Source organism: Polistes fuscatus, unplaced genomic scaffold (genome assembly GCF_010416935.1).
Source record: "Polistes fuscatus isolate 324 unplaced genomic scaffold, CU_Pfus_HIC Scaffold2, whole genome shotgun sequence".
In the NCBI taxonomy this organism is placed as follows: domain Eukaryota; kingdom Metazoa; phylum Arthropoda; class Insecta; order Hymenoptera; family Vespidae; genus Polistes; species Polistes fuscatus.
The window spans coordinates 15889625-15902142 of record NW_025113096.1 but is presented as its reverse complement, the minus strand read 5'-3'; the positions used below and the strand labels follow the sequence as shown (position 1 = coordinate 15902142).

The 12518-nt window shown below is 33.9% G+C and overlaps 1 protein-coding gene across 8 annotated transcripts in view; it reads left to right on the top strand.

Annotated features, from left to right (window-relative positions):
* Positions 1-12518, top strand: part of LOC122516327 (zinc finger homeobox protein 3) — a 394212-nt gene that overhangs the window by 152881 nt on the left and 228813 nt on the right. For all 8 annotated transcript variants that reach the window (XM_043634051.1, XM_043634048.1, XM_043634047.1 and 5 more), the window contains one exon: positions 1009-1059. The gene's annotated coding sequence lies outside the window, so the exon portion shown is untranslated. The remainder of the gene's footprint in view (positions 1-1008; positions 1060-12518) is intronic.

Here is a 12518-nt window from a genome sequence, read left to right as displayed (position 1 = left end):
ATATTTTTTGTTATTTATTATATTACAGGAAATTAAAAATAATCATTCGCTTGTAACGGTATTTTGTGTTGTGTTGAATTTAAAACAAAAATGTATTTACGACACAGGGCTTATCTTTTAATATTTTATATTAAAAATTCCTTATCTTTTAATTTTATATTAAATCCCCCTTATCTCTCTCTCTCTCTCTTTGAATAGTTTCTTTTTCTGATTTTTAATTTTACTTTGAAATAATAATCGTTATTTATTACCGATTGTTCGAACGACAATATTTTGTTGTTGTTTAATTTTTAAAGATATTATTTAACAAATATTTCCGACAGGATGACAAACATCTCGTTTTCTTTTAATATTTTTTTGCAATTTGTAATTTTAGCTAGAAAATTGGAATAACCGTTCATGTTATTATTATACATATATATCATTCGTTTGGTTCCCATATTTTGTTTGAAAATAAATTAGTAATTTATTGACAGGTAACATTTAATTAAATGACACATTAAAATGGAAGGATGATTCAATCATAGTTAATAATTAGAACGTTCGATAACATTTCCACGAATATTATACATCGTCGTCGTTGTCGTTGTCGTAATAACCCATGACGACGATTAGAATTATTCATTTCGTTGCGTGAAAAAGATACGAATGAATAAGAACGAGGAAAGTGTTAGTTAGTATCTTCTTGGTAATGTAAATGAGACTCGTTTAATTGGTTTCTCTTGTATATCTAGGCTTTTCCAATCAATTATCCGGTTTCTTTGTAAAACCGTTGATTGCATCTGCTAATGCAAATTTATTTGGAATTGAACTATCGATCATTTCTTTAATTATCGTTAAAGTTCAAGGATAATGATTGTCGTTTATTTAAAAGAAAAAAAAGAAAAATAAAGAAGAAAAAAAAAAAATTTTCTTTCCCCTTTCATTTATATTTTTCGATTAATTTAAAATCGTCTCGTACGTCTCGAAACCGATCGTAATTTTTCGTATTATTTTTTTCTGTTTTAGGATCTAAGTGAGAAGAAGGAGGGTAGATGAGTTCTACTATCTGCGTTCTTGGTAAGTCATCCAACATTAAGAATAAATTTATAATAAACACACATATACACAGATATATAAAGATGCTTAAAACGAAGAGTAAAAGAAGTGGAACCAGTTGAAGAAAAAAAAAAGGAAAAAATCAAAGAAAAACTACGAACGATATATTCTTTATATCGATTCTCAAAGATACTATAGCGGATTACAAATGTCGTCTGTTGCATCGATGGTGGTAGTGGTGGTGATGGTGGTGGTGGTCGTGGTGATTGTAATATCGTCGAGAGTATCGTTTTGAGAAAAAAATTCAAATATCGACTGACCGACACGTTGGATACGAGGACGCGTCAGAATTCGTGTAAAATTTAAATATCGAAAAGAGAAACGATGCATTATAAACCGAATCGTGCGAGAAGAGAGAAGAAAGAAGAAAGATGCCATCAAAAAAAAAGAAAAAAAAGAAAAAAGGGGAAAAAAAACGAGAGTTCGTCGTAGGTAAATAAACACACATACACACATGACGCGCGCGCACGAACTTTTTCTTCCATAAGTCTCGGTATTTTTCGAATAAGAGACGAAAAGAAGAAACAGAGTTTGTTTCTCTGTTTGTGTGTTACCCGTGTATGTGTAGAAAAGAAAGATAGAGATAGAGAAAGAGAGAGAGAGAGAGAGAGAAGAGGAAAGAGATAGAAATAAGTAAAAAGAGATAGAAAGAGAGTGGTGGTGCTGGACTGCCTTCTCTTCCCCATAAATACGGATTTAGTCTTGCGGTTTACGAGCGAAAACGTGTCGAGCTTCGCGAGCATACCCCGTGCCTAAATTATTAAAGTCGTAAACGATCGAAATCGTCGTTAAGCGGCGCGCGAAGAAACCCATCGTGTGGTACTCTCTTTCACTCTCTTTCACTCTCTCTCTCTCTCTCCCTCTCGGTTTCGCGTCCTCTCGACGGATCGTTTTTCTCTCAGTTTCATTGTTAGCTTTGGTCCACGTTAAAGGTAGATCCAATAGTCAGCACGCAGACACACACAAACCAACTTCAACACGCTGCGACCATCGCAATTTCTACGATGGATTTCTAAGAACGATCTGGACGAAATAAAGAAGACACAGAGAGTGGGAGATAGAGGGAGAGAGATAGGGAGAGTGTCTTCTTATATAGTACTGTATTCTTATTCAAAGACTACTTAATCCTGTCGACGGCTATCCTACTACTCTAGTCGTGACAACGCCATTTTCTTGTCTACATGACGTCAAATCGTCGTCGTCATTTATTCTTCACTTAACACGACACATTATTTAATATATGATAAAAGGTTCGGCGCGTTAGTTTATTCATTTTTATCGTTTCATTTTATCTTGTCCTTTATTATTCATTAATTTCTTACGATAATTTTATATTATCAGAATTTGTCTACAAAAATATATATATTTTCGTTTTATGCAAAATAATTAATTAAGTTAAGGATAGATATATCCGATTGCATTTAAAGGAAAAGAACAAGAAAAAAAAAAAAGAAACATTCGTTTGAAAATATTTACTCGATAAATATTTGCACAAATGATAAAAGTAATTGATTGAAAGTGCGAAGAAGTACAAAACACAAAAAATGCTTCATTTACGTATGATTTTAGTACTCGAATCATTCATTATTCATCAAAACCCCCGTGTGTGTGTGTGTGTTAACTAGTTGTGCGATAAAATAGAAACGATATATCGATTCGATAAAAATATAACTGATTATTGTTACTAATACAGAAAGGAACATTTAAATTGTATATTTCTTCGTATGAAAAAAGGAAAGAAAAAAAAAACATATTTAGAAAAATCGCATTTAATCGCGAAGTTTTGGAAAGCATGAAACCCTATGGTTGATTAGAGTAGTCGTTAAAAATGGCGTGACGACTTCGCGAGTGGTTCTTAGATTAAATTCTCTTATACTCATGCGCATCGCGTTTCGTCGCAGTGTAGTACTTCTCCCACCCCTCTTTTTCTCCCTCTTTCCTCCTCCCTCCATCTCTCTCTCTCTCTCCCTCTCTCCTCTCTCTCTTTTTCTCTTTCTCTCTTTCAAAGATCTATATAGGTGGAATAATTTATCTAATTGCAGCGCTCGGTTCGCGCCACGCGAACGCTCCTCGTTCGCTACCGTGATGATTCCTGTACAACAGAAAGAGAGAGAAAGAGAGAAAGAGAGAGAGGGGGGGAGGGGGCCGGCTTCCTTTCGTCGATGGAGGAGGTAGTAGCCTCCTTACTTTGTAATTTATCGTTCTCTTCTCCTTTTTTCGTTCTTCTTCAACGTTCGAGGGGTATTCCGCATTAAAGATTTTCTTCGCTCGTTGCAGTAGAAAAGAAGAGAAGAAGAAGAAGAAGAAGAGAAAAAAAGGAAGAGAAGAAAGAAAGAAAAAACAAAAAGAAAAATAAATAGACTCATACACACAGACTCACACACACACACATACACATACAGGTGGATAAATACACGATCAAGCACATATATACATTGGTGCATATATATATTTTGACAATTACTCATACACGTAGATGAATAGATGATCGAGCATAGAACAGATACACGGATACGCAATTGTAGGTATGTGTTAGTTGCATTAGGATAAACGAATAAGATTATATGGATTATGTATTGGTGAATAGAGGATGCACATTAACATTAACTAATACACGGATAAATACGAAAGAGTTTAAGAAATAGAAACTTGGGATTGCGTGTAACTACGCGATATATGAGATCTATAGCACTTCTTACATCAAAGGAGAAAATGGAAGGAGTAAGAGAGGGTGAATAAGAGGAAAGAGTTTAATTCGTCTGCAAACGGCCTCTCTAATTCTCAACGAGTAGAAGGATAGATAGATAGATAGATAGATGGATAGATAGATAGACTGATAGATAGATAGATAGATAGATATGTATGTTGGTATTGGAAAGAGGACAGTAGTCGAGAATTCTTATTTGAGATCGATAAGACGATTTATAATATACACGCACACACACATACGCACACGCGTGCGTGCGCGCGCTAACAATTTGCTTTACTATTTTAAATCGTCTAAATTATTTAATAAAATCCCACGGTGTCGTATTTTTTTGATAGATAAACGTCTACGAGACATTTGTCAACGATTAAAAATTATTTTCTCGCGATGTTTGTTCTTTTTGTTTATCCATTGTTAGTTAAATTTAACCAATTAATTATATTTTTTCTTTTTAATAATATTTTTAATGAGAGAGAGGACACACAATTTTACGCTCGACGTAAGTCATTTTAAATCAAGATCGTCGAAAAGTCGCAACATCAAAGTAATTCTTCTTCTCTTATTTTTGGTTTTTGTATTTTCTCTCTTTCCCTCTTTCTTTCTCTCTCTCTCTCTCTCTGTCTCTTCCTTTTTCTCCTTCATCTTCACCACCACCTACGTTGACGAGAACGTCCTGATTTACGAGCAAGAAATGATCTCCGTGCTCGTTCCGCTCGTTTCAATGCGCAACGTTCGAGCGAACGTTCCAATTTGCATCCCCGGTTTCGCATTAGCAACAAAATTGCGAAGGAAAGTTCTTATTCGCGTTTTAAAGGAATAAGATCTTGATATCACATCTTGGTATATCATCGGACGATGTTATATTTTTATAAATTTATTTTAAAGAAGACAACTACGTATTTTTATCTTTTCAAAATTTTATATGTGACCTTTTCTTTTTCATCTTTCTTTCTTTCTTCCTTCCTTTTTCTTCGGTATTTATTTTTTCGTCAAAGCAATGAAAAATAAATGTTGCAGAAATAAAAAGATAAGTTTATAAAATTTTGATTTAAAAAAAAAGAGGAAAGAAAGAGAGAGAGAGAGATAATAGAAATAACAGAAAAAGAAGAAATAAATGCAAAAAAAGAAAAAAAAATGAAAAGAAAAAAAAGGAATAAAAGATAGAGGATGATATTACGAACAACGTATCCACATAGCAGGCATTAACAATAAGAGGCTGACTGTAAAGAAGCGAAAATCAATTTGCAATTTAAATCTCAACTTATGTATCTGTGTTTGTGCATGTCTGCTGCTGCTTGCTGCTGTCTGCCTGCGTGTATGTATGAATGTATGTATGAACGTAGCCGCGGGTCATTCGATTTCCTAGATCACCGTTGATGCTGTTGCACGAGATGATTTCACTGCGAGAGAGCATCGATCGATTCGATAACGGGCGTGTCGACGTTTGCGATAGATCGAACCGAGATCGAAAGTCTCTTCGATTGCATTGGAATTTTATCGAGGTTTCTGACCCGAGTACAGTTCAGTTTCCTTTTCATTTTTTCTTTTTCTTTATGAAATATATTCTCACAATCTAACGTAATTATATTATCGATTCCATAGTTCATTTTCTTCCTTCTTTTTTTATTACTTTTACTTTTTAATATTAATTTGATAATTGAATATTGAATTGATCATTTTTATTTGATAAATTTGTTTGATTGGATGTTAGACTGATATCAGAGAGATAGAGAGAGAGAGAGAACAAAAAAAATTAGGTATTCTTGTAGAAAAGATACTCGTGAACAAATTCTTTTTCATGGGAACAAAGTGTACTACGTTACGAGGGATCGAAAAAAAAGAGAAGAAAAAAGGTGTTCAAGGACTCGTACTAATTTCTTCTACACAGATATTCCCTCTTAGAAAACAGAGACACCTTGATCCCCGTATTAAGAGAGATTTCGAGGGCTCGATCGTGGAAACTTTGTCTTGGGAAGCTCGAGAACTTTCACACACTCACGACGATTTTTACAGAATGATCGTGTTCATACTTCTTATCCCTTAAATTTTAATTCTAATGGACCGTTTTATTTATAGTATAATTTTGTATGATTAATATTCAAAGTTTACATAATATTTTTAAGTTTATTATCTTTTCTTCCGTGAACCATAAACGTGTATTAAATTATCATGCATTTATGTAAAAATTTGTCTATATAAGGCGTAATAAAAATGGATAATAAAACTTCATACAAACGAAAAACATAAATAATTTATTCGGAAGTTAGTAAATGTAAATGTATAATATTAGAATCGTAATATTTTGAAGTACAATTTCAAACGTAAAAATGTACTTTGAATATTTTCACGATTGTTGTATAAAGAATAATTATAATAATTATAATAATATTATAACAAGTGAGATTATTCGAAGGTGTAAAAAAAGGTATAAGGTAACATTTCCGTTAACAAGGACAAGAGGTAACGTCCTCTTATTTCCAATCGCAAGGATTTGCTACCCCTTTTTCTTCTTCTGTATCTTTCGTCCTTATTTATCGTAAGGAACGACTCGTAGAAACGATTCGAACAAAGAAACGGGGCGGCCACCCCTTCTGGTGCGCCTGCTCTCGAACGATGCCACCCGTTATGCATCCAAAGACCCCCCCTCGATTCTCTCTCTCTCTCTCTCTCTCTCTTCTACTTTTACCCGTCCTTACCATTCTCCAACTCCCGTGTCGATATTTCCCTATCGATTGATCCGCAAGGAGGCACCCTCCGGAGGCTACCCCGATGGCCTTCCGTAACTCCTTTTCACCCTCCCACCAACCCCCTTATCCTTATACTTCTTCTCCTTTTCCTTCTCCTCCCTCTGTCCTTATCTACTTTTCTCTTACCATCGTTTTATACGCTTCTGTCTCTGTCTTTCTACTTGCTTTTCTTTTCTTTCTTTTTTTCAATTAATTTTTCTAATGTTCGAAAATAGAATATTTTTCTCAGTTATATTTAATTTCATAATAGAAATTTTCTAATTTTAAATTCAAATAGTAATCCAAATTGTAAAATGCAATTGTAAATTCGATTCAAGTTTGTATGGATTAAAAATATTATTTTACAGTATCAGGATTATGATCGTAGGTAATTAAAAATTGTCAACGATCACTGAAATGTTAGAAATTCTTCAAAAAAAATCGTAGGATTACGTAACCGTGATTGCAACAGTATTAATATTTAACTCAACTTTAAGAATCGATAACATTTGAGTGATTATTAATATCTAAAGTTGAAACAAGGGGGGATAATGTAATAAATCGTTTTAAAGAAATTCTCATTTTAAAAGTTGTATCAGACGTTTTATTAGAAAAATACACATTAGGAGGTACGTTAGGAAGTAATTTTGTTCTCGTACGAAGACAGCTTTGTTCATTAAAGTCGTCCTTTACAGGCAGGTACGATTCGCGGCCATTATTCTCGAAAGAATATCCGAACGTCGTCGACCTTTGGGTAGAAAAAGAAAAAAGGAGGGCCCTCGGGAGGATTCGATCGGTTCGATTGGGGCCCCTGCCCCCTTCCCCCTATCGGGATTTCTTTCTCTTTCTCTCTCGTAGATTCGCACAAAAGGTACGCAAACGCCAAAATGAAAATTTACGTTGTTCTGTTGGTACGAAATACTCGTTCGTTCGTTCGTTCGTTCGTTCGTTCCACCACGTGGCAGGGAAAGAAGAAGGTTGCCAACCAAGTCCGCCGTGAAATCAGTTACGAAATCACGGGGTCCCATTGGCAAGAAATCTTCCCTACCGAAAGAGCCCTGGCCTTTCCCTCCCTTTTTCGGCTCGATCATTAATTTGTAACGAACCGGCGCCGCCTGTTATTATCCTACGGTTACGCGATCGCGTGATTACTCACACGAATTCGTTCCTTGTGATTCTCTCTCCTTCTTTCTTTCTCTCTCCTATGGATAACACAAAACCATCTTCTTCTTCTCCTTCTTCTTCTTCTTCTTCCTCCTCTTATTCTTCTTATTCTTATTTTTTTCCTTCGAATAATTTTCAATCGAATCGCATAAGTTTCGTTTCTAGAAAAAAAAGAAAAAAAACAAGGAAGAAAAGAAAGAAAAAAAGAAATGAATAACCAACAAACTTTCGTCGATTTAATTTCCATTAAAAAATTCTTTATATCGATCCGATAGATCGAAACTAGCCACCGGATCTAGATCGAAATCTCGATCACTGTTACATTACTTATATCGCGGGTCGAGTTTTAACAAACCACCGATGACACGAGATTAGGTACCTAAGTGCGTTTTAGATGCTAACTAAAGATACGATAAATAATCGACATCGGGATGGTGGAAGGGGGGAGGGGTGGGGAGTAATTAGTGTAGATAGAAAGAATGAATCGAACAATCCTATGTAATACGTGTATCATATACACAAGTATAAAAATTAAATATACGTGTATATATATATATACATACACACACACACACATTACATACATACATATATCTTGGAAATTAGATCGCATGTCCCGGGGGCAAGAACGCGGTTCTCTTATGTTGGTGCTCTCCCTTCAAAACGTGTGGCTTTCCATTCGCGTTCGTGAGAAAACACGTGCTTATTTATCCTAGATCGAAAAGGGTAAAGTAAGAATTTCATGCGTTTCATTTTTCATTCGATACTAGATCCCTGTTTTTTAATGATTTCATTTCTTCTTTTCTTTTCTTTTCTTTTCTTTTCTATATTCGTACTTTTGTTTTCTTTACTTATTTAGTTATTCATTTATTTTTTCGATTTGCCTACCCACGCTTTTAGAAAGAAATCGATTATTTGGTTTGTATTATACATTTAGATCGTTTGTGCGTAGACACTCGCTCTCGTTTTTCATGAACTTTTCCGTGACAGTTCGATGCTTATTATTAAATAGAAAGTAGAAAGCAAATCAGACAGAGTTTATAGATCGCTCCGTTGGAGACGAAACTTTCTACGATAGATTTCATTATATCGTTCGTCCTCTTGTCTACTACGACAATCGCCATTCTTTTCAATTAGTATACTTGAATTGTTTTTTCTTATTTCTTTTTCTTTTTTTTTTTCTTTTAGTTCGAGCGTAATCTTTAGATCGTTGCAATGCGAATGATCGCGGTTATTTTTATAATTTTTTTCTTTTTTATTATTTTATTATTTGCGTAGAAACTAATCTTAAAATATACGCAAGTTAATTAAGTTTTTATACGAATTATAAATACGATTTTCTTTCAATCGTTTCTAATTAATTTGTACTACGTATTTACGTTTAAATTATTTCTTTGAGGAAAACAACGAAAAATACGCGCGGTATTTATTTTAATACAGATTTTAAATGTAAGCTTTAAATCACTGTAATTAAAATCGTCGTAACATTTTTTATTATTTATCTAATAATTGTTTTTACAGAACACTAATAAGAAATCCACAAGAATTATTTTGATACCAATCAGGAGGATAAATTTACGTTCATTACGCGATACAAATTGCCACGAATTCTATTTTTCTCATTAATGCATAAATTATTTTCGAGGAATACAAAAAAAAAAAGAAAACAACGTATGTACGCCCACGTAAAACAGATATAAAAGAAAAGAATTAGTCGATTAATCTATAAAGAGAGGGAAACGACTGTAAAGCTCACGAGATATCGATTATTTCTTCCCGGAAAGCCACTTGACTCGACTCGACTCGAAAGCTGATCTAGAATATACTAGAATGTTGGATTTCGATTGAACAAGAAAAGAAGAAGAAGAAGAAGGAGAACTAGAAGAAGAAGAAGCCCTTCTTCGCAATTGACAAAAAAAAAAAGAAAAACGAAAGAAAAATCGAAGAAGGTCTTTTTTATCCACCCTAATGAATACTCTTACCCTTTCGGTGACGAAAGCTCATAACGACCCTTATCGTTGGCTTCTTCTTCCTTTTTACAAAATTACTGGCTACCACACGATAACAACGATAGCTGTTCGTCGTCCACTTTACCTGTAACTCATTTAAAACGAACGTGTTGAAAATGGTGCGATGCGATGTGGTGCGTGCCTCGTAGTAAAACTGTGCTACTCTTCCTGGAACGTTTGCAAAGTTTTCTATATATATATATATATATATAAGTGTGTACATGTGAGAAAAGTATGGAGAGGGTGGAGAAAAGCTCTATGAAAAATTGTAACGACCCGGTGACACCTGGCGTCGCGAAACGCGTTCACCTAACTCGATTATTTCGCTTTCGTTTCCACTCTTGAATCGACTTCCTGCGTGAACGACAATTTATCGTTGTATTTATATATGTGTGTATCTATGAAAGAATACAGGAACCAAAGCAGGTGCGTTGGACGATGTCGTTACATTAATATAATATTATTTTTCATTTTCTTTTTTTTCTTTTTCATTAAAATGATTTCCACACACGTTTTATCGATATTCGACTAACAATAAGATTTTACAATTTATGCATACGCTATATTCAAAATATTTTTATCAATATTGTTTTTCTATTTTCAATTTGATAATATAAATATGAAGTATTAGATCGTTTAAATAAATTTTGTTTAAATATATTACAAGAAAGTATAATGATTAAAATGGAACCTAATATACGTGTGATTAGCTGCGAGTACGCGTTGATCGTTAATTCGACGAGTCATCGAACGGACCAACTCCAGAAGAAAGTTTAACACGTCCGAGAGATTAATTATGATGGATGAAACGTTAACGGTTTGGTCGTTACGGACTACCGATGATGATTCTACTTTTCCGTAGAGCAAACTCAAACTCTCAAAGAGGGCGGCGAATCGAGAGTTCATATCTAACACCAAACAGACAATGTGTTTGAACAAACACATAGCTAAAAATATTATCAAATATTATACTTCAAGAATAAAAGTACATTACCACACCACCACAAAATAGAAATTAAATATATTCTTAACTAACGGACAAACAAAATTTTATAGAAAAATTGAACGTGTCGAATACTTTCCTTTGATACCATATATATATGGTATATATATGGTATATATACATATACGTGCGGTGTAATTTGTAGGTAGACGAAAAGGAACGACGTAGAACGATATTTTGAAAAGACAGGGACGAAACTAGCTCGAAGTATATTCCGCAAGTGCTATATCGAAGATAATTAAGTGCTGACCCCACCGTAATTTCATTATCAGCATCGTTCTACTACGAACGAACTGGGAAATCGGATTACCCTGTGAGCGAGTCATTCTCTCTCTCTCTCTTTCTAACTCTCACTTACTCTCGCTCTTACTCTCTTCCTCTTTATACTCGAATACGAACTCGCTAACGGCTAGTAGCAAGTTCTAGGTAGCTTTTACGTAGGTGCAAGAGAAGCCGCTCTCGTGTACTGCAAAGCCCGCAATTATACGTACGTTGTAATTAGAAAATCTCTAGAAATCTCTCTCTCTCTTTCTTTCTCTTTCTCTCTCTTTCTCTTTATCTCATTCACTCTCCTTCTAGGCCTTTAGTTACTCTTATCTTTACGAATGCATTTCAGCTACAAAACGAGGCAAATCTGTCTTATCGCGATCTTTAATTACAAGGAGAATAGATAAACGAAAATTAGAAAGAAAAAACATACACACACACACACACATACACATACACATACACGCATATATATACACTTAAAAATTTAGTATTATCATTCTATTATTTTAAACTCAAGGATACATTAATGCATAATTATATTTAAAAGTGTACTGTTTATCGTTTTATTATTTTTAAACTCGATTGTATTATTATTCTTCCTTTAATAAAATTAGAAAAACAATGCATACATGCACGTACACTGTACAAACTAATTATTACCGTTCAATTATTTTAATCTCGAGGATATGCTAAATCATAAATTTATTTTAATAAACTTGGAATGAAAATAAAACACAGACATACAGGCGTATAAAGTAAAAAAATTAACTATTTACAATTATATTATTTTTAGCTCGAGGATATACTAAATCATAATTTAACGGTTATAATGAATCTCCAAGTTAACACGAGATCATTTCTACGCATTAAGAATATTATATATATAATACATACGTTCACGTATGTACGTAGGATAATCTAAGTTTCTAAGGATTTTCTTCCAAAGTAATTACAAGACGTCTTTGGTTGGATGGTTTATAGTAACGAACAAAAATGATTCGAAAAAAGGAATGAAAAAAATAAAAGAAAATCACGTTATTAACGCGTTACCAATGTCGTAAAGGCATTAACGTTAGTAACACGGACATTAACGGCCGAAGATAAATTGCGTTAGCTAGCTCGGTTTGTGGGGAAAAATATTTCTAGAAACCCGTAGAACTTGTGACCGGATAATTAACAGCTGGCGCGACGACATTTAATTGCACTAATTACGATAATTACAGTTCCTGCGAACGCGGTAAACCGGCCGCGGAATCGTTCGTTACTTCTCGTTCATTCGTTCATTCGTTTGACGTCATTTATTCGCATCTAACGAATCCACATGATTTCTGATATTTCTTGTTAACATTTTCCATTTTCTATCGTTACCTTTTTTCTTTTTTTTTCTTTTATCGGATCGATCATCACTTATTTTTCATCTTCCTCCTTTTTATTTTTTACTCAAGTACATAGTCGATTATTCGGAGCATGTTTTACGCGATGAAACTTTAGATATTTGTGAATAAGATTAAAATATAGATATATACAATTATTTTATATTA